Raw genomic sequence first — 23,632 nt, 5'->3', positions numbered from 1 at the left:
TTGTTGTTTATAAACCCCCTCCCCCCACTATCATACTATATACTGAAAAGTTTTTGTAAAGAAAACCCAAAAAATGAATTAAAATATATTTAAATCCTTTATTTTTAAGTAAAATAGGTGTTTCTAGCAAAAATGTTGATCACCAAAACTATCAGAAACAAAAAGGAGTATGAAAAACTTTTCAAGCCATGTAAAATGGCATTTACTAAACTTTCAAAAAGCAGAAAACTCTTCAGCATTCTTTTCATTAAAAAAGTAGCTTAAAAACTTATTGTGCAATATTGTTCTCTCATTTTTCATTGGTGATCTCGTATTTTCTAAAACCTCAATAATTTAGGGCACTTCTATACATAAACGTTAGCTTCCCCTTTGTTTACAGGACCTTGAGCCCTGGTGCATCTCCTCCTCGAGATCCAGGGGGCAGTTTAACAAAAGTTATCCCTGGTTTTTGCCCAGGCCTTGTGTTCAGCCTGGATATGGTCTGTCATTTGTATCTTCCTGACACGTCATGAAGTGAAACAAGCCAGCTTCTCCTAGCAGACATTCCCCACAAGATTCTTTTTATCTTACTGCGCACACTGTTTGAAGCCCTGCCTCTGTCCTCTGTGTGCTTTACAGTTTGTTTTTTCACTCTTTCATTGCAGATATGTGAATCAGCTCAGATTAAGTTAAAAAAAAAAAAAAAATAATAATGCAGCATACGGGGTCTATGTTGCGCCAAGGAGCAGGGAAAAATTTTTAGGCATAAAGGGGGAGAGCAGGGAAGTTTAGACATTTGCTTTTCATTAAAACTGCTCTTCTGAGTGCTGCCGAGGAGAATGCGGCTCAGGCTCCGTGTGCTTTCCGAAATGAAACGCAAACACCTCGCTGCAAATTGCTTTTTATGCACTTCATGAGCTCAGTGACAAACTGCTTCCTACTCAAGGTATGGAACTGAGAACTTTCCTCCCTCCTTCACGTTATTTCCCTGTGATTTTTCAAAAATACTGGTACCTCCCTAGCGCTGTTTTTTACAACCAAGTATTTTGCATTTAAAAACAGAAAGCTTCAGATGTGATAGGGTAACTTCTAACCCACAATAATAAAGCACAGGCAGAGAGGAGAAGGCAAAATGTCCTTTTGAATGGCAAGAAGGAAAATTTAAAATTCTCTGGTGTTCCAAACAAATCCATAGGACGCAGAAATACCATGGGAAAGAATGTTGACAAAATTTATGCTTGTGGGTTAAAGATGCAATTGCTTTAACAAGAAAACTTGCAGGTCAAAAAGCAAAGGATTCCCTTCCCCCCTGCTCTGCTTGAATATTTCTTCCAGGGATTTCAGAACTGCAGGATGACGTGGAAAGGGGTAATAAAACCCTTCGAGTCTCCGGGTGTTCCACAGCCTGGCCTCACTCACAGCAGCTCTAGACACTTTAAAATTAAAAGTCCCACAGAGTGAGTCATCTTGCCTCCCAGCTTCTCCCCCTTCAGAAAGAATACGTGAAAAAGGCTGAAAATTTCCCCTGCAAATGTCTCCATCTTGCAAGCTTTAGTCAAATCGTAACAGCATTTTTTTAATGTTACTGAGAAACTGCAGTGAACAAAACTCAGATCCTGAGATCTCACAATTCTCAGTCTATCAGGCTGTTCTGCTACAAAAATTTGCTGTGATAAGAAAAATAAGAAGAGAAAGTCTTTGTTATTCTTCCTGACTTCTCAGGTTTTGGATGGGTTTTTGTTTTTGTTTGGGGTTTTTTGTGCTCTGTGGCTCTTAATTTGGAATTGTTGACTCTCTTCTTGTCCTGATGGTCACAGGGGACATACAACATGCATACCATATAATTGGGAAGCGGTTCAGGAAGCTGCCACGTCTGTAGGGCTCCAGCGCACAAAAGGAGGCGGAGGTAGCAGGAATACCTTCTACTTGACGATCTTGGAAATTCTGGTGCCACATCAGCAGGAGCACAGCCCAGCACAGCACTCTTCAGTCACTGCAGAGATGAAATGCAGAAGTGATTCAAGGCACAAAACTGCCCAAATGCCTGCTAATATCTGCCCTTCTGCCCCTCACATCTCAGTCAGCAGGGGATGGTACACACTTTAAACCTGTACTTACCACAAAGTGCCTAATTCCATTTAGTACACTAGGAAATTCCCAACTCTATATCCACAAGCCTCTCAGCCAGCTTCTCTGTGAATCAGAGAACTGAGGCACAGTGAGACTGAGGATATATCAAGACCATGCAGTACAATTTCACAGCCTTGCACCTGACCTGACTTGGGAGTCAAAGCCTAGCAGACAGAGAGAGCCAATGCAGCTCCTACCCTAAGGAGACCCAGGTCCCGATAGCTTCTGGTTCTAGAATTAATTCAGGAATGTCTGTATGATGTTGTGACTGCCATGAAGACATAAATGTCATTCTTGGCTAGCTTTGTTTTCCATTGTGCTCACATTCTGAGTAGCCAGCATACAGGAAACTCGAGCTTTTTTGTCCCTGAGGTTGGGAGAGGGACTTTGAGCCACACGTATGGGACACCTTACCTGGGTTTGGGCCCATTGCGTAGTTTTTTAACAGAGTGAGTTCATTTATAAACAGTGAAGTGTATTTCCAATTCTATGCACTATGAAGAGGTGATCCAGGAAAAATTCATGATTGTATTAGCAAGGCCAAACAGTGACCACTTGTATGGACGCTTCCTGTACGGGTAGCAGCACAAGTACGAGCATCCCATTTACCTGCTCAACCCCTAAAAGCAGCAAAGTATGAATTAAAGAAAACCTTTGATTCATGCACCTTTTTACACCTGTTTAACCATATATCTGAAATAAGACTGTGTGCACAGAGCCATGGCTCTACCTCTTTCAGACATGATATATTTGAGGACAGAAGAGCCTGTAGAAGTGTCTGCTGTAAAAACCATCCTTGGAACCTATGAGAGCTGGCATCATATGCTGATTATTAAGATTTATATTCACATGTACTTGGGATGTTGAAACATGCAGAAAAGAAGAGGGACATATAATGACTTAACAGGGACTATAAAAAGCTTAGGTTGGGAGCAAAAAGGAGAAACAAATATCAGAATTCAGAGAAAAATGTAAGAAATAAGTGAAGTCTCCTCCCCCCCAAGTATGTTTTATCTAGACAGAAGCAAGTTGATTTAGATGTTTAAAGCTGGAAATTAATGTATTCAAGTACCATTTTTCAAATATTTTCAAAAAGTTTGAAGGAAGCCATAAATACAGCTACACAGAAGAGTGTTGGATCATCTAGAAAATAAATACAGTTCTGGACTTTTCTCAGTTGGTGGCTGGTGTTCAGTTATCTCTTTTGTCTAGTCCAAGTGCACTTTTGAATCATGTAAACATAATCTCCTCACATGGGGAACAGAGACAATTTCCCATTTCCCAGAATAGATATGACTGAATAATTTACACGTTATTTACCATACAAAAATTCTGTGAGTGTGTGAATTGTGGAATTAAATGTGTGCACAAATCCAACTGACATCAAATTGCTCTGTATTCTATACTTCCTATATACACATCCATGTTTATGTGCTGAACGCTGCTATGAACTTAGTGTATAGATATCTATTTTATGACAAAAATCAAAGTGGTGTGAGGTGGCTGCAGTGTCATGGCAGGGCAGCAGCCATCCAACTCCACTACATTAATACCCCACCTCTGATAGAGACCTGCAGGACTTAGATGCCAGGGTAGAGGAAGTATTTATTTTTCTGGAACAACATCTGGCTCATTAATGAACTCCACAGGTGGCTATGCTGGTGGTTTCTAGTCCCTTATGTGGTTAAGCTCTGTGTGGACAGCTTAAAAAGCCCATCATGTCAATGACTGGCTCATTCAGCCTGAACTATTTTCGTTGGACTTCGTGGTACTGTGGGATCTGTGCAACCTCAGCAAAGCCTCTCCTGAAGTAGGTGCTTAAAAACACCTACAGTTCAGACCGGAAAAAGAGGTGGTATGTTTGTTTACATAAAGTTTAGCACAGGCAAGCTACCATCTGCGCAGTATTTCTGAAACTGGTTAGCCAATTTATAAGATTTTTGTTGTTAATAAAGAAATTAAACATATTATATGCACAAATTAAAAGAGTGTTTTAAGGCTAAAAAGTCAAGCACCCAAATTCAAAAGATTGGAAGAATTAAAAATGTGTGGAAAATATTCAGAGTCAAACAAACTGATATTCTTTTATCTTCAGAAATGTTTTTGAATACTTAACACAGCTCTGGACAGATTGTTTAAGACTAGCTGCAATTTTCTGTAGAAAACTGAAATTTTGATTCACTAATTCAATATTGCCTCACACCATTTTTAGTGCTCCACTCATAATAGCCCATTGTTAGCAATGTATTTCTTCACACTTCCTGATTTTCCCCACTGGAGCTTTAAAAACCTTTGGATGGGAGGAAAAAAAAAAAAGAAAAAAATCCTAGTTTCTTACCTCTTTCCACCTCTTTACACAGTGAGGAAGATAAAATGCATTAAAAACCCCACTTAGGTAGCAGAGATCGAAGAAGCAGGGGTTTTCTCCATTTCTGGTTTAATTTAGGTCAGTCAAACTGGTCCAAAAGTTGAGCAAAAAAGCCCTTTGGTCTCCTTTCTGCTGGTGCTTAGGGGAGTTATTGTGCAGCCCTGTATGGTGCTAATAGAGCAGGATCAAATTGAAATAACCTAGATTCACCTGTATGCAGGGTAAACAACTGGCTTCAGTAGGACCCAGCGTTTCAACCCAGAAGCTTTACCACACGTGTGTAATGAAGTCCACAAAGTCTTCCAACTCCACAACTGACTAGAGATCAAAATGTCACATTGTCTCTGAAGAGATCTTTCAAAGACAAGGTTCAAATGTACCATGAGTTCCACAGAACCTATTTATACTCGGTTGTTTCTCTCTACTTCAGTACAAAATCACTGTGAATGTCTAAATTCAACAAAACTTCTACTCAATCAACACACTAACACATCTGCATATTTTGAACTTATTGCACAGTTTATATGTAAATTGCCTGCCTAAAATCACATTAACTAGATACAAGGCTATGTGTTCCACTAAGTATAAGAATTATGAGTGCTTCTGATGGTGTGAACAATATCTTGCAGCACGACACAAAGGGAAATGCACTGATTACCTATGCATGCAATGAATGTAATGGAAATCAGTATAATACATGTTTAACCCATGGTAAGGGCAACATTAATGTACTCTTCTGATCTGTTGTATGACATCCTGGAAGTTCCTTGGGTGCACAGACAATCTTCTGTAATGCTCCTCGCTTTTTCTGAACACATTATCTTCCTTCTTCACTGGGGCAGTGAAATATCTGTTCCCACACATTTGAATGCTCAGTGCTGAATCAGAAAATCTACACTCAAGCCATGTCCCAGAGCCAGCTGAAGGCAATCCCCATCTCCTCAGGGGCTGGGGTTCCTTCTGCTGGAGAGTGACACGTGGAAGAAATATGGGAAATCTTTGAGTCCAAAGATGATGGAGAAAACCCCAGGCTTGGAATGGGTTGGGCTGGTGGAAGTGAGGAGGATCGCTAGCCTCTGGATGCAGAGTGTGAGATGTTGTATCACAGGATGTTTCTGCCCAGCTGGGGATCCTCCCTGTCCTTTTCTTTCCCTGTCCAATGAGACTGAGAGCCCATCCACACCTGCCTGTGTAAAGTTTGTGTTGTTGCAGTAGGGAAAGAAAAGGAAGGGTGGGTATCTGCATTCTGAATTGTGGCTCTCATTAACTGCTGCCCAGACTGAACAACCTTCAAAGAAGAAACCATGTGCACAGAAACCCTCTCTTCTGAGAGGTGTGTTTCCTTCTGAGATAAAAAGTTAAAAAAAACCACAAGAGGAAGTGTTTGAGTCTCCCACTTTGCAAGTGTTTGCTTTGAGCACCAGCATATTGGATGAAGGATACAAACTCCTTCTGTGCACCACAGTCTGGCAGGACATTAGGTGTTCACAGCATTTATTTCTTAGTTTACTTGACAAACATAAGACACAATTTTTTTATTTCCATTCACACTAATTAACATGAACAATATTCTGTACAGGCTTCCCAAGCAGCCTTCTTTACTAGGATTTTCCTTATACCTTAATTCATAGTATGTGACTTAATTACAATTCATTAACCTAATTTTTGCAGTATGTTTTATATATTATTAAATGTTATCATTAAAGTTCCCACAACATATACATGGAATTTTCATGCCTTTGTTCCTATTGTAAACCAGACACTATACAAACAAAACTATTTTACTGTCCTCCTGGCAAAATAAAACCATTTTTCTTTGAAAGAAAAAATATATATCTATTTTTCAGCTCAACAATAACAATGAATTCAAATATTAAAATTTCTCTGTCTTTTCATCCATTTTTTTTCCACCTGCTCCTGCTAATGGCCCTCCTTGTGCCAGAGTCATTAGTGTGGCTGGAGCTGCAGGAATAGGACTCACTCTGGTTTCCCAAACAAACAAGCCCAAGACTGGAGACCAGAGGACTCAGAGCCCTTGGACAGTGGGAGAATGGTGCCTCTTGCTCTGCTTTCCTTTAAGTTTGTCCAAGGAGCTCAGAACCTGGCTATCATTGATACCATGGTTCACCCCTAAATTGCCGGGCTAAAATGTTTTCCTACAGCTTCCAGCTTGGTCTTTCTCTAGTTCAGAATAGTAACAACAACAATAAAGGAAGCTTAAATATTTTCTTTCTCTCTGTCTAAGGCAGAAAAGATAACAGCATCACGAGAACTTGCAAAAAAAAAAAAAAAAAAGGATTTTTAAAAAAAAATCAAAAAAAACACTTTGAGAAAGCAAGCTAAACTAAGCAGGCTTAAACATGGTCATTCTTTCCATAGGTTTTTGTTTATATATTGAAGCATATCTCCCAGGCTGTGGCATCCAGTTGGCCACAGTTTCTAGAGAAAGGCCTTGCATGAATTCCAGCTCTAACATATGACTGCTGCTTTTATGGCTATGAAATGGGGGAGGGGGTCCCACATTTATATTGACTTTTCTCAGCTGGAGGCTTTACAATGCCATAATCCAAAAGTGAAGCCACTTATGACTGAGGAGACAAGTGTACTGCTAAGCATCATGAACTTTTATTTCTGTATGGATAGGGATTTGCCTGGAGTGAACCCTCACCACTGCAGATGATTCCCCATTTCAGAGTCTTTAGCTTTGCTCTGACAGTGGGGTTCCTGCAGGCTGTGAAGGGTTCAGCTGATACCAAGGTACATTGATTGCCACCCTCTCTGAACTGCACACCTGAGAGCTCTTCAATTCTAGTAGCACACTAACACTTTGCAGGCACACTTCCTCTTGTCACCCAGACACACTGATGTCTTCACTGGTCAGCTGCAGGCTGGAATGGAAAATGAACTCACTCAAACAGCATTCTCTTTAACTTATTTTTCATATCAGATTTAGAACAACTGATTACCAGGTAGAATTCCTGCTGTGGAAAAAAAAAAATCAACAACAATTTTTACAGTAAAAAAAAAACCACATATATTTCTTGCATTTCTGATTTTAAGCAATTATTTGAAAACAGTGTAGTAATTAGCAAGAAGATAAATAGGTGTCATGACATTCTTCTAAAGTACTTGGCTTCTTCAGGACTTTCTGTACTTCCCACTACAGAAGGAAACTGAAGTTAACAGCAAAAAAAAGATATGGATGTGTAATGTGAAGACACAGGTGCCATAAAAAGATGAAATACAGTGCACAGAACTAATGAGTGTACAGTTGAACAACACTGAATTTCAGCAGAAGTCAAAGGATGGTTTCTTTACAATGCAGGATATCATGGAGGTCTTTAGTTTATGTGTGTTCATTTCTAGACATCATCTGAGACATGGTACCTTCAGTAAAGGAATTCCTTTTTTCCCTAAATAGTTTTTACTATTTTTTCTACTTACAGATACCTCCTTGTGTCCTTAGCTAGCTAAAGTAAAATATTTTGAGACATCAAAATATGACAATTCTCCTGGAACTACTTGCAAACCTGCCACTCAGGTTTATTTTTTATTCCATAATCAAATACAAATTAGAATTGTTTTAAAGCCTGTGTAATAACAGTTTCCACAAGGGTAGGAGTGGATGACTACAACACAGCAGACAGAGTCAGGTGCTGGGAAGGAGGTCCTGGAAGACCTGGAAGAGCTGGAAATTCAGCTGGAATCAGGTCTAGGGTCCTTCTGGGAAGTCCTGTCACAAGCAATAGGAGACAGGTGAGAGACAAGGCTGCAGTGTGCATCAAAACTTCTTGCAAGGCACAAGTTACCGACTGCACAGGGCCCAAGCACACCCAGGAGGCAGGGCCAGAAGCAGGGCTGAGGAGACAAGTACAGCATAACTCAGGTAAGGACTCATGGCCCAAGTGCTGAAAGGGAGCTCCTGGAACCAGGGATGAGCGTGGAGACCCAGGGTGAGACTGGTCACCATTCAGGCCTATTAGTGGCCTTAAAGTCCTGACAAATGCCTTCTTCAGGCTTCTCCTCACTTCATCTGCAATGGCCTAACTTCTGCTATTATTTTCACCAATTTGAAGAATTAGGCATTCCTATGGAAGAGCATTAGGACATTTCTTTGGGATCATACCCATCTGTCTCATTAGCCATTCCAATAAGAGACAGATCTCAGCCTTCCCACAACATACACTGCATGTGTCACCTCTGCAGAACAGTACATTCTTCAGGAAATTTTTCAGAAATTTGGAGGCATTTTCTTTCTCTTGCCTGTAAACACAGTGAGATGACTGCTCTTTTCTGATGCAAAACCGGTCTGCAAACCACCAGTGACACCATTACACTTCCACAAGCACAGGGAACCAAAATAAGTTATTCACATTCCTGTGATCCACAGAGAGATGGGACATACGTGGCAAGTTGGGCACTGTGCTGGTGCTCTGCCCAGAAAGCAAATTCCAACATAAAAGATGTGTCAGTAACTTCAGAGGCTGAATGTCTTGATTGCAAGCTCAGTCCATCTGACATTGGCCCTGCAGAACTCTTCTGTAATGGTGAAGAGAAATGGAATAATGGGCAGGTATGCTGCTTAAGATTTCAGTATTAAAGCTGTAGAAGCCACTGTGCACTGTGAGGACTCGGCAGGAAATGCAGCCATGGAAATTCTCTCAGTGAGGAAACTGGACTCTCTCTTCACCTTCATTTCAGACTGAACAAATATTACAGGAAAAAAAAAATTGCCAGGACTTCTGAATCTTCCTAAGCATTCTACTTACTCCTGAAGTTCAAGAAGTAAATGCCACTGCACCCATTCTTATTAAAGAAACGTTATTTCTTTGAAAAAGAATCACATGAAATCTGATATAATCATTGCAGGGTTAAGAGAATGTACAGTGATCTAGTCTTGATTCATAAGTGAACAACAGGAGCAAACTTTCCATTAAAAATGGACTCTGAAGAGTCATTATTTTAGCTTTGGGATAGCCTGGTTTTGCAAAGCACTGCATCACCAGAAATCTGTTTATTCCTACTGTGGTTTTTGTTTGATGTTAAGACAAAGTTCCTGGGGTAGGAGGCTGGTAAAGAAAATACATTCCCTTGCTACAAACTGTTAGCAGACAGAGCTTTGCTTTGCTCACTTTAAGTATTTTGCTTAGTTTGGCCCATAATTCTGTTTTTTCTGGAAACCTCTCATTTTTCTTTTGGTCTGCCTTCCAAACCCAGTGAGCTGAAAAAGAATTCTTACTCTGGTGCTTCTCTGCTTCACGGAATGCTCACTTTATACATTCCTATATACCTGTCCCCTGCATTTTCAGCACCATATTTATACAAGTTAAAATATTTATCCCACCGCATTTTCATTTTGCTGAAAAGGACAGGACAGAAGTTTCAGCGGGTATACGGAGGATGATCCAGCTGGCTTCTCCAGTGGAAATGATTACCACAGAAACATTTGCAATCACTTAGCTTTGCTCTCCCATGATCCTTAGCAGAAAAGGCTGAAAACAATTCAAAATAAATGTAGTGCGATCTAAACAGGAAAGGCAGAAATGAAAGATAATTTGCAGCAAACGAAGGAGAAACCTTTCTCACCATTCAGGGTCCATTAGCAACAAGATTTTACAGTTATTTCAGCAATCCTGTTACAAATGCCTGGAAAATTAACACGTGTGGAGCCTTTATATATTCTGCAGCTCAGCTACAGTCACCCACATCTGTTTCTGATTTAAATTATACTTCACCCTGGCATGGACTCAAAGAGCAGCAGTGGAAGTGAGTCTGGGTCTGGGACTTGACTGGGGTAAATGGATGCAGCTCCACAGAGAGAAGTGTAGCTAAATCCACTAATAACATACTGCTATGTTTCTAGAGACCCATATTTCTAGAATTTTCTTCCCTTTCCCTTCCTCTGTGTCCAATAAATTCTTCTGCACAGGAAAAATAGGGTCCCCACCTTAGCTATAGAATTCAGTTCTATAATTGTATGTGAACTTCTTTTTAATGCCAAAAAAAAGAGAGCTTAAACATCATTCAATTCAGAAAACAGTTCATGTTCCTATCAGATTGGTACATTTTGCATTTAAGAGTGTAATTTATATATGTTTATAAGCACATTAGCTGGGAATGCCCTGTGATGTGTATGTGTGTGTGTGTTTGCACATCCATACATGTGTTCATTGTACGTTTGTACATGTGAAAAACCTTTCATATAAAAATAACTCAGTAAACAGAAAACACATGGGCACCTACAGGTGAAAGTAGCAACATGCTGTATCAATTGCTCTTAGTATCATCTGTATATCAAACAAGGCACTTTGGAGAAAAAAAATCACAAAAAAATTCTCCTCTATATTTTTTTTAAATTTAAGTGAATAAACTTCAGAGCTATGTTGGTTCCATAACTATAGATTTTTAATTTGTCAGTCTGTAAAGACTTCCTGTGGCGTATTTTTATGTTTTCTCAGAATCTTAGAGGTGTGTGGAAGCAGCTAATTACAAACTGAACACATAACCATGAGACATTAATGAAATAGCTTTTAGATATTTATTGGAATCAGAGAAATCATTTACTAGACTTTCAGGTTTTTTTAGTTCAGTCCTGCCAGTCAAAAGAATTTGCAGAGAAAGAAATATTTTGTCCTCCCTTTTAAAACAGCTTTGGAAGGTGTCATTCATCTGCAAGTATTTTACCATTATATGGAATACCAGCTTCTGCACATTTATGACACATCTAGTTCTATATGTGTTGATTTAAAAGCTTTTAGCAAACTATGGAATATAGAGAAACAATAAATTTCTGACAGATTGTTTGTGTTTAATTTGTCTTTCATAGATTAAAATATGGCTTTGCTTCAGGGCATGTCTGATACATGATAAAATATAGGCTGGCCCTTCTGAGGCATCAGAATAGTCAGAAATAGCTAGGATTAATCTGCACATCTAGCAGCAACTCCCATGTCAGAAAAGAAAAGCACAAGTCAACTATTCAGTCCCAAGGAGACAGTCATAGGAGGTTAAATCCAGGATGTGATTTCAGTGCATTAATCCTACTACCACATGGGAAGGAAAAAAAAATAAAAAATCAGGCAAACTTTTTTCCAACTTCTGCCTTATTAGCCAGAGTAGGAAACCCCCACTCATCATTTTGTGAGTTGTGAATCTTCCCCAGAACCCAACTCTCCCCAGGCTCTGGGGGAGCTTGGATTCCCAGGTCAAGCAAGCAGAGCTTGCCATGTGCTTTCTAGGTGCTGCAGGCACAGCATCAGAGCACTTGCAGCCCGTCCTGGGGAGAGGCAGAGACTGCTTTGTGCTTCATTTAATGCAACAGTCCTGCCTGCTCAGTGGGAGCTGCGTGGCTACTGCAAATATTTCATGTTCAAACTATGGAGGGGGAGGGCAGAGTGTGGCTTTTATCCTGTTTTTGAGGCCAGATAATTTTAAGCATAGATTCTGAGAGCTGAACTGCTTGTGGAGCCCGAGAGGAGGAAACGTAATGGTGAAGGAATCCTGCTGCAGCAGGAGCAGCAGTGCCACATGGCTAACTAGCTGGAGCAAATCCTGCCACTGCTCTCCAGGCCCCTCCTTAAGACACAAGCAAACGTGGCTCAGCAGTAAGCTCTCCAAAGCAGGCCTCCAGTTCTCAGATGGAGGGATTTCAAGGAAACTGCCTAGGAGTGGTAGGAGTTCTTACAGAAGTACTATCGCTCTCTTCCTCCCTCTTCTTCTCCTTCTTCATTCTTGCAAGTCTCTTTCTGAGGGACTGGCTGACAAGGCACTCCAAGACTATGATAAGAACCAGAACAATCTTTTCTCGGCTTATTTCTTTTTAGTTTCTGTACCAGTAGGTTCATGGCCCAGACAAGTGCTTCTGACCATGCCTTTCTTTAGAAAATAAAGCACTCTTCATTTTTCAGCCTGTTTGGTGATAGTTACCATATATTTACTTCAGATTAATAAGAGGGCAAAAGGAAACAGCATTACCTGTTATATATATACAATGCAGTTAAAAGGGGAGGCCTGATCAAGAATTTTTCCAAAGTAATTTCCAACAATTCACATCTTCATTCAAGGAGTGTGGTGCATACAAAGCAATTACTCTGAATCAAATGCTACTGAAGGCTAAAATGGGAGTTTCACTGGACATCATGTTTAAATAATAGAGAACTGCTAGATGCCACAGCCAGAGGCTATGGTTGAACCAGTCCTTTCCTGCTGCCTTTCATATATATGTCAGACTAAGAGATATATTTAGTACTTTAATGTGTGTGTTTAAAAAACTATGAGTCATGTGGATTTTGCTGAATGATAAATGGTTATTATGCTGACCAAAGGGTGTGCCCTTCTCTGAGCTTTCAACTTTAGGGTCCAGGTTCATATGCTGCAAGTTAACACAAGATTCACTGCTTGTGAACTGCTGCACAGCACTGACAAGAATTAGAGAAGCAGAAGAAACAAAAGGCTTTATTGTCAATACAAAGTTCTAAAAAAGCAGGTAATATCTCTGTGTTATTATAAGTCCCCTTTCTTTTCAGGTAAGCCCAGCACACTGCTGAATGTTTCTGCTCAGCCTTCCTCTGAGACTAACAACCTTTTTCTTCTGAAAGGCTGCATGGAAGAAAAAAGTGGTTTAAATACAATTATTTACAGTCTGTGATGATTATCTCATATTTTTTCATAACACCACGAGTTTTTAGTGGCTTGTCTCTCCCTCCTCTCTTTTTTTTTATTTTCACCCTCCCTCCTCACTATTTCATAATAGGGGGGTTACTCAGCATGAACTTTGCCTGGATACTGAAATCAAGGAGTTGCGAGCAGTTCTAGCAAGAGAAAGGAGGAGGGGAAAATGGCTGCAGCTATAAAGAGCATTTGGAGGGCTGGAAAGATCCTCTACTTCCCAACAGCTGCACTGCATCAAGACAAACCACAAAATAGTTTTGCAGCAGCGCCCTAGAGCACAGAGGGAACAAAAGTCAGACAAGACTCGTTTGGGTGTTGGGTTTTTTTTATGGTAGAAGACAGGAGGGAGAAAGGGACAGAAAAAAACCCTACCTTGTGCTAATATGACACTGTGTGTATACATCTGTCAATATACAGGTAGCTGGCAATAGTGCTCATTGTCATATGTTACCCATTTGCTGTGATTTACATGCTGGGTTTTTAGGATAGAATTCATGGAATAGTCAATTGCAGTATTAATCTATTAATAGAAACAGCAGCAGATGTAAAGGAATACCTAAGGATGTAGATAATTTTGATTCTCTGACTAGTGACACTTTGAAGAAATTACATTTAGATTACTAGTTACTCCAGATTAAAACTAGTATAAATGTCAGATTGTGTCTTTATTCTCTTCATCTGACTCTCCACAAAAGTATGGACCCTGTTGTAGTAAGAAAAAGATGCACTGTCTGTGACATTGCCTGAAGTTATTCAGATACTTCTAATGAGAGGGTTAAGAAAACTAACTCCTCCCAGGACATGAAAAACTTCAGCTGAAATCATAAGAATGTCTGAGCTGAAGTTCTGTCTCCCTCCCTGCCCCCATTCTTCAGGCTGCACTATTCTCAAATAAACTATTTGGGTTGGAAAACATTCCTTGCGTGTATTCTGACTCATGATTTCTCGCTGCTTTAGAACCTTTAAGTGCCAGGCAACTAGACACAAGTTTCTCTCTGCCTAATCTGCTGGGGGAAAAAAGGCAACTCCTCAATTCCTTGAGCACAGGGAGCCCAGGCCAAAGTAAGTCACCACTTTGGGTGCTGGCTGATGCATGACATGTGAGGAGGAAACATGGGCTCTTTCCTAGATTTCCTAACTGCACTCTCAGACGGACATGAGATGATTCATAGCTGGCTATGAAGAACTCTTGCTTTCCAGGTTTGTTTTTTTAAAATAGATTTTGGGACCAATCCATCAAAAAGTAGCTTTCAACTAATTCTACAAGAAAGACTGACCACTCCATACAGACAGCAACAGAAAACTTTTGCTGGAGCAGGGATAGGTTTTTTGATACTGAAACCAAAGACAAAACATAATTTCATTTATGTGTTTATTTATCAAATCATAACATGCAGTACAGATTTAGGTCCTCTCTCTCATAAAGAGAACAAATGACTTCCACAGGTACATAGTTTTAGATGGACACAGGTAGAGACCCATAGATACAGTCAAATGGGTTCAGATATATTTACATATCAACTGTTTATGTCATTGTCTATATGCATGCAGTCAGGCCATGTAAACTGCAAACTAATTTTGCATACAATTTATTGTACCACTTAAGGGAGTAGAGATAAAGTAATCTTGTTTTCCCATGTTTGTTGCAGATTATTTGTAATGCTCAGAGATGCTGATCACAGCTCAGCTGGTGACAGATCATTTGTCAGACCACCTGTAGACAGGATCTTTGTGCTTATACTGTATATAAAGACTTGTGAAGACAGATAGGGCTCTGTGTTTCTTTTGCCTGTGTTTCTTTTCCTCTGACTACAGCGTACTTTATTCCAAGGGGTACTATATGCTTCATCTGCCATCAAAGGTGACACAGTATGGTAAAGAAATTTTAATATCTCATAACAGTGAAATATAAGCGCTTATAGAAAAGGAAGTAAAGAATGTTCTGTAGGAGCTGGAGCAAACCACTTTACATCCAGGACCTGCAGCAGTCAATTATCAGCTATGCAGACCCAGTTGTGTTAAGCAGCTCATAAACAACAGCCCAGAAATGAAGTGGGAAGTGAGACCCAAAGCACTGCAGTGTTTGTATCCACTCCCCATCTCTGCCTGCTAGTGCAGCTCCACTCATGACCTGCTGCAGTCTTTCCCACACAGCAAACTGCTCCTTCTTCTCTCACAGCTGCAACTCCCAGCCTGTCAGAAGAGAGGCAGATATTTGGTGCCAGATGAACAGCAGCCATTTCACCAAGCTCCTCACTTTCCCCTTGTCTCTTTTCCATGCTGAGTGACCCTAGCTGTTTTCCCACCACACAGAACCCAATCAATTACACACTCAGTGCAGGAGGTGCATGAGAACCCAGGTCAGCTAATTATGGGACAAGTCCTGGAACATTTATTTATTTATTATAGGGAAAATCCAGCAATTATGGGCACTTCTGAAGTCCTGCTTTCTTTGAAAGATGTTAATACAAGCAGGACCAGACCCCAGGAAAGATTATATCACACGCACTTGCATACATATACACAGGCCTACTTGGAAGGCAGAGGGGTTGCCTCAAGTCATCTCCTAACCTTGGCCATATCCCCTCTAGATCCCTCTCTGCATCATTTTCCTCCACTTTGTTTTCTACCCCTGCACTGAAATGCCAGGTGTGTTTACATTATGCCTACCCAAGAGACTTCTGTAAATCTGATCAGCCTAATCATACGGCAAAATATTTATTAGGGGTTCTCTGTAAATACACATATTGTTCAAATTAGGGCTTGAAGACAGGGGCTTCCTGTTTGCTCTGGTTCTTTTACAGCGTTACTTGATGAGCAAAGCCTCTGCAAGCGACAATATAATCCTTTTCTGGAAAACTCATTAAGAAGTATATGTAAGAAATACAAAAAATAGCTAGAGCACAACCACCTTGCTGATGTCTCAGGCCTTCAGAACTACAATCAGCAACAAATATCTTTAGAACTGACTAATAAAGAACAGATCATCAAGACAATATCTTCTAAGTAGCATTTTAATGGCCAGACAACCTCTGCAGACACTTTTGTAGCAGGAAGATGGCTGAAAAACTGAATTATATCCACTATTGAATTCTGATAGCAAGAATGCCTTTTCCCAACCTTGTTGCCGTACCAGCTCAGTCATAAATAAGGCCTGACATTCTACAACTGTGGTGAGCAGTCTAACAGGAGTGTACAGGTGATGACTGAAAGACAGCTCTCGAAATATTAGTTACTTGAAGTGTTGTAATGCCCAGGTGCAGGCAGGGCTGAGTGAACAGACACAACACTAAAGGCTCTGACTGCCATTTGGGCTCAGCCACAAGGTCAGCTTCTGCCAAAACATTAACATTTCAGTGCCACATGAAATTAAGGCTGGGCTGACTAAAAGAAGAATACTTAGCACCTTTGCTCAACTGCATATCTTCAAAGCCTGCATAGAACCATTAGCATGCATCACACCTCTGCAAAGCATCTAAATGAAGGCTCTTGTATGCATAATGCAGGGGCAGAAACAAGGACCCAGGAGGTAAACTCCCAGAGGTTAGCTGCCAAACCAGTGGCTTCAGGTGATGATCAATGCCTGTCTTATGGAAAATGCCATAATGCATCATGGTGCCTTCAGATGTACCTTGTATTCAAACACTCCATTTGTTGGAAATCAAGAAATCGTCTGGGAGCTAAATGACCCCTCAGAATAAGGAGATTCTAAGGTCTGTTAAACTGGCAAATAGTGTCCCTAACTGACCTGAGTCTGTTGACTGTATTAATGCCCTGGAAAATGAATATTGGTGTTTGCATGTTCATCATGTAACTCATTAGTTAGATTTCTAAGTGAAATTTGATTTGACCAGTAACCTGGAGCATAGTAGGAAGAACAGCAAAATAAGTTTAAAACCAAGAGAAGAAAACTATGAAATTTACACTGCAGCAAGTAAATGGAAAGGTATTCTTCACTTTTATCTGCCTAATTTTGGCAAGGATGTTGACAATGAGAGCCAAAGTGCTGTCATTTTTAGCAGTGTGATCCTTGCACCAGTGAAATTTTCTCCTGTGTTGCAATAGATTCCACCAGTTGTAAATACAATCATTCTTTGGTTCTGAGTCTGTAATAAGTGAGCCCCTGCTCCTGCTCTGACCTTAGCTTAGGAGCACTTCTTACTTTGGAGAAGTCAGAACTGAGAACCTGAAATTTGTGTTAAAATTGGTACAGTTTGATTTTTAATGAACAGCCTTGAAACTGTGAAATGCAGCTCCATACAAATAAATTACCTGGAATTCATTAATAAGTTTCCTTTGAAGTAATTGATACAGAACTCCTCAGAGCCTGACATGTTCAACATCAAAGTATATATTTTCTCCTATTTTTGAGATACTTTGGTTAGAAGAACTGAAAGCAAAGTTAAATTTTAAAGACTGAAATGTAACAGTGTAGGAGTGACTTTGCAACATGTTTTCTTCTTTACCAAATGAAACTCTAAAATATTACTGCCTCCCAGGCATTCCCTCTATATTTTGAATTACAGTGGGAAAATCTAACTGTTTAAATTATCATGACACGTTAGTTACTTAGCAATATTTCCTTGTAGAGCCCTGAAGCATTGCCCTCAAACCAGTCAGAGAACTGTTGTTGGAATAAATCAATCCAATGCATCAAGGCTGCAGAGACAGAGGAAAAATAATACTCAAAGTTCTGCAGCCCTGATTCAATTCCACCAGCAAGTCATATATGTGATATGTGATGGTTTTACATAAATTCTCTCTATAATTTAGTACCTCCCTTTCAGTAGATGTGAAATACTCTTGTTCCATGTATGATCAGCAAACACTAGTCAAAGCCTACTTCCTAGAATGAAATAATCATACTTCTTTTGGCTAAACAAATTGGAGGGTTTTTTTCTAATTGTGAGTTGTGTTCTGTTGAACTCTTTCCTTCGGTGTTTCCTTAAATGAGGATGAAAGGAACCTCTACACCATTCTTTAGGTTACCCAACTATTTTAAGTCAAATTTTTGAATCCAGAGAATTTCTCATTAGCCAAGCTAACCATGAGAAAATCAACCCTTTCTCATTAGGCAGAATAGTTCAGTTTTCATAGAGCTTTCCTGTTGATTTAAAATAGAAGAAAACCACTGCTTCCCTATAGTTTACTAAGGAAATCCTAAAATATGAGTTTCATGACAACACTCCCTGTTCAAACAGAGTCTTCTGGGTTAACTCTGCATAAATATCAATAATGTTATTCCTCTTGTCCCAAACTCTTGTTTATGCCTTAACAAAGGGACTACAACCTTATGTGCTTCTTTTCAGTTGAGCTCTTCCCTGCAATAGGGGCAGCAGTTCCAGCAATTTGGAAAGAGCTGAGAAATATGAGTCTGGAAACAAAGCAATAGTTCATCTGGGCAACCCCAGTCAGAAATCATCTGCAATGTGGCAACACTGAGATGCAGTGTAAGTTATGGATTTGGAAGTAGCTAAAGAAAATTAAATTAACTCAGAGAAAAGAAAAAAAGACACCTTCTGTGAAAGTTAAGATGCACATCTCTACTGCAGTTTTCTTTTTCTTTTACCACTCAGACTCCACTGAAGATCCATTACCTGTACAGTGAGGCTGGCGTTTGCACAGGATGGACAAACAAATCTTGTCCTAATTGTCTAATTGTCCTAATTGTCTTGAGCTAATAACGAAGAACATACATGAGACTTGAATTTTGAATCATGCACCTACCTACCTAAGTTAAATGCACTAATTTTTTCAAATAGTAGAGTTTAGAATATTAGAATTTGCAAAGCTGAGTAAACTGGTATGTCTGTATACACATAAAGATTGCAAATGTCTGGGGCTTGGACACAGCTGATGCTGCTAATGCAAAGCAAGAGTTGGAGGGCCAATGAGAGCACAAAGTGTCTCAACATTTAAAATTAAGAGAGAAAAGCATTAGTAGTTAAAATAGAAATTAATAAACTAAGGCTCATGTAACCCTTTCACATTCTTTGTTTGAATACAAATAGTTTCAAGCAATAATTCCTAAAGGCATTTAAACTGAGGTGGTGCTTATAGACCAGTTCTGGAAGACATAAACACAGTTAGACTGTAAGGCCAGGAGTACACAGCAGCTTTCAGAAAAGCTGAAAGCTGCCTCCTCTGAATGTCTTTCTGTTTCATGACAGGGATATGGAGGAAGGCACATTTCACTTGCAACAAAAAATATTTATTTCATTTCATGAAAATGGTGTTATTTGATGGCTAAGAGAGAGTTTGGCACCAGGTGACTGATTAATCCACCATCTAAGCCTCCTAAGGTCATATGATAAGAATGGATATGGTGAAGTGTTCTCATAAAGGGTGATATCATTTAGAGTTTAACCAAATGAAACACAAACACTCTCATGTTTGGGGGGAATGTAGGAGGCATGACCCCCCATTTCTTGTCTATAGTAGCTTTATAACAAAGAGACACCAGCCTCTGTGGTTTGAAACCTTTCAGAGAAGCCTTCCAAAAGTGAAAGACCTTTTAAATATATTTGCTTAATTAGCCAGTCTGGACATTTTAAAAGAACTGTAACCCTTTGTTGATTTGCTCCTTTTCCATTCAGTGAGACCTTTTTGGCACAAATAACTTTAGGAAAATCAATTTGGATATCAATTTGGATAATCTATGAGGTGATGGTAGCCTGTAGTGCCAGCTCTGTGACCACTGCAGGGGAGGCTGAGCAGCTGCTGAACCAAACCTCCTGAGGCTATGCAGGCTACTTAGGCTGCAGCCCTAAATTATCCTGAAAGGGCATTACACTCTGGGCTATCCACACAGCTCATGCCCTTGAGCTTCACAACACAGCATTCCCTTTTATGTTCACCAGCTGTGGTCAGCTCAGAGCAGAGCAGTCTGCTCCCTGGGGATGTAACCCCACTCTGCACCACTACCTTCCCTGTAGGGCAATAGAGCCTCATTTCCACTAAAGACAGGGCTAAATTCCCAGCACTGTTCCTGAGACAAAACCTGTTGACTTCCTGTGGTGAATCCACTGAGACCAGATTCCACCACACTGTTTCATGAGTGGGGCTTTCATGCACACAGAAATTTCACCAAGGGCTCCTAGGTCTTGATCATTCTTTCTGTAATTTCTAAAATTATAAAAAAAATTGGAATAACTTTAAAATATAGTATCATTTGTAAGACAGTAGACATTTGTACCTGGACTTTGCGTGTACTTGCACTGCAAGATCTTCTGTCCAGATCTTATCCATACACCCTACTGAGCATCTTGTCACAGATAAAAAGCAATTTACAAATTAAAATAGTCTCCACCATATCTGTTTAGCACAATCAGACTAACTATTCTCATGTACAGCCTGCTCAGTAATATGGATTCTGTAGACGTGATCCTACTTTTCTCAGAGTCCCATAGATATAATACCTGTCAAGACTTTACCACTCAATTTTTGATAGCAGTCTAAGGCATAATCTACTTTTCCCAAGAAAAATCCAGGAGAAAAAAAATAAATCTGCAAACCATATAGGAAGCAAAAAATATTTTAAATACACAGGCTCAGGACTGACAAAATTATTAACAATTTAATGGATTCTATTAAGGCATCTGGTTTTATTCTGTGATTCTTGGGGTTGTCTTGTGCAAGGCCAGTAGCTGGACTTTGATGATCCTTGTGGGGCACTTCCAGCACAGGATATTCCATGATTCTGTCACTACATTTAAAGAACCCAGCTTTCTTTCAATATTGTGGGGGGGATTGTTATTCACAAGTACTTTGGAACATATCAGGCCAGATCAAAGTTTGTCTAATGCACTGTCTTGTCTCTGATGGTGACCAATAAAATACATTTTAATACATATAAGAGGTGATATTTAAAAATAGTCTCACTGTCTTTAGCTTCTTATAGTGCAGGAACTACAAGCCTCAACTCTCACTTGCAAATTTTCACTTTGTAGAGTTTCAAGGAGTCCACTGATTTATTGCCTAATATTTCAAATATCCTAATAAAGTTTGACATGTGAAAATATCATGCTGTGAAGAAAAAAAAGTGGAGTACAGCACTACAACAAGGCTGCTTAGCATCTCACAAGACTATGGAGGAGTACACCAAGGCAAGGATGAGCAACCTTTCCCAAAGAGAAGAAAATATTGTAGAAGAGAGAATGAAGAGCTGACATTCTTTATCTATTAGTGGCATTTATTAACAAGAAAAGTTAATACTAAGAAGATATTTTGTGGTGAGGAATGCCAGCAACATTCACCCAAATAGATTCACATCTGAAGCCCAAGAGACTTCAGTAAGGAGACACTTGCATCCTCCCTACCTGCCTGCCCACTACATTTCCCCATAACACTGTAGCCCACTTCAGCAGAACTGATGGAAGAATCCACAAAGATATAAAGATTCTGCAAGTTTCATGAAACTAGCATGTTAGCTAGAGGACAAATACTAAAATCAGCATCTCCAAGAAGAAAAGGCTTCAGTGTGAGTCCAAAACTGTCCAGTTTGGTTTACCAGCTGGCTAATAAGTACAAATATGCTGGTCTGCTTGGGGTCAGCACTGACGTGGGCTGCTTTTTGCTCAGCTGATAGCTGCAGAGTAGGAAGCTGAGCCCAGTGAGAGAAGCAGGTATAGATGTAAGAGGGTGATCTAGGAGAAGGGAGAATCTGAGGTTTTTAGGATGTTTGTCACACGTATTCTTCTGAAGGTGTGTGAGACGGTATCACACAGCATCCCACACACAGAACATTCTGAGCTGGAAGGGACCACAAGGACCCTTGAACTCAGCCCTTCAGAGAAGAACTGTGATCTTGGCTTAGTTATGAACATCATGCTCTGGCCAATCTGTTGCAAGGTCTGTGGGTTCCACCCCTCGTGCAATCACCCTGGGCTTTTTACAAAACCACATGCTGTTACAACAAACAACAGCCCATTCAACTGTATTAAGTGCTTTTAACAAAGCACAACCAGCTTTAAAAATGTTTGTAGGGGGAAACAACACTCTACTGTGTGCCATTCATTAATTTTACCACTTAAAAGTGGGAATGTTATGGTGTACAATTCTGGTGAACAGCAACCTGATATTCTCAGCCAAGACGTATATGAGTGATTTCAGCTGTGATTTCAGCTGTGAGGATTCCACATTTGCCTCTGTGTGACATAAAAATATGCCTTAATTCCTTGTATTCAGATGCTATAACAATTTTCCCTAGTCTGCAGCAGTAGATTTATCTTTTCAGTGAATAGGAAAGAGAAAGTTGTGAGAAGGACATCCAAAACTAATCAACACATAAGATTTCCTTATGCATTCTTCTTCCAGAATGAGGGATTCTAACTCCATGTGAAGCAGAACAGAGATCTGTCTGCAGTTACTGTAGGAGATGAAAGCATTTCAGGATGACAATTGGTGAAAAGTTTTAGTCATGGAAAAGCCTGGACTGACCGGGCAATGTTGCTGCTGAATACAATTTAAATCTGGATGCCGCTTCATTTTTCAAAGTAGGATTTAAATGCACTTGAAAATTACCCCCACAGCCTGTGGGAATTTAGTTGCTTCAGAAGCTGGTTTCAGTGATCTGCACTGTCTGAAACAAGCCTTTACTTGCACTGCTGCTTATTTTTTACTGTCAGTGTGCATACCAAGAGGGATCCGTGTAATGAACAACCAGGTTGAAGGTGCTTGCATTACTGAGACAGATTTCTTTCCATTAAATTATGGATTATATGCTCTTTGTTGTAGGTGAAAATTGCCACTTGATCTGCAAAATACCATTTATTTTTATGCTAATTGAAACTCAGGACATGAAGATAAGAAAAACACTGATTCTTTTCCCACCTGCAGTAAACTGTTATAGTTGAGGGCTCTTTTAATGGTTTTGGTTTGTTTGGGTTTTTTTAATTCTAATTGTGCAGCAAACATTTTCAGTGGTTAATTTCAAGGCAAGGTACCAATAATTTGGCAGATTCCTCTAATATTACCTGTCTGATTTTGATTGCAATAGTAATTGTATCAAGCAATAATTAGAGCTTTTTATGATACTGCCCACAACATTGCATGCAAAGACATATTCACACAGACCAAATACAACCCATGATCATGTTTGCTTGCATTCAACTGCTCCACTGATCTCTACTTTTTATGTTTTGCAGTGCATTCTTGATTTATGCACTTCTGAGTTATCGTTCCTAAGCTTGTTGAGAATGTAAAGGAATGGATCCATACCAATCTCTACAAGTGATATTCATTGCATTTTTGTTTTATCACGTATAGAAAACTCTGAAAGTTCCCAGGAGCTGAGGCTCTGTAGATCTCAACTCCATAAAGATGCAATGCAACCTTTTAATACTGTGATTTGATCCCTATTTCAGCAATTATATTCTAAATAACAGGTGGTACAAGCTTGGCATACCAGACCTCATGTCCACATCATGAACTTATGTACAGTCCATCTACACACATCCATTAATGTGTGTTCATGCAGAGAAATTA

General features: G+C 39.8%; 1 long non-coding RNA gene across 1 annotated transcript; it reads right to left on the bottom strand.

Moving 5' to 3' along the window:
• Window positions 1–84: 84 nt before the first annotated feature.
• LOC147655893 (uncharacterized) lies at window positions 85–4,644 on the bottom strand. The gene is made up of 3 exons (XR_015277939.1): window positions 4,448–4,644; window positions 1,817–1,972; window positions 85–1,646 (listed from the first exon to the last, which is right to left on the bottom strand). It is a non-coding gene; the product is annotated as an uncharacterized LOC147655893 (long non-coding RNA).
• Window positions 4,645–23,632: the final 18,988 nt, after the last annotated feature.

This window comes from Cyanistes caeruleus, chromosome 1 (genome assembly GCF_971803275.1).
Source record: "Cyanistes caeruleus chromosome 1, bCyaCae1.hap1.1, whole genome shotgun sequence".
In the NCBI taxonomy this organism is placed as follows: Eukaryota; Metazoa; Chordata; class Aves; order Passeriformes; family Paridae; genus Cyanistes; species Cyanistes caeruleus.
The sequence above is the reverse complement of the archived record's forward strand: the minus strand, read 5'-3'. Positions and strand labels throughout refer to the sequence as shown.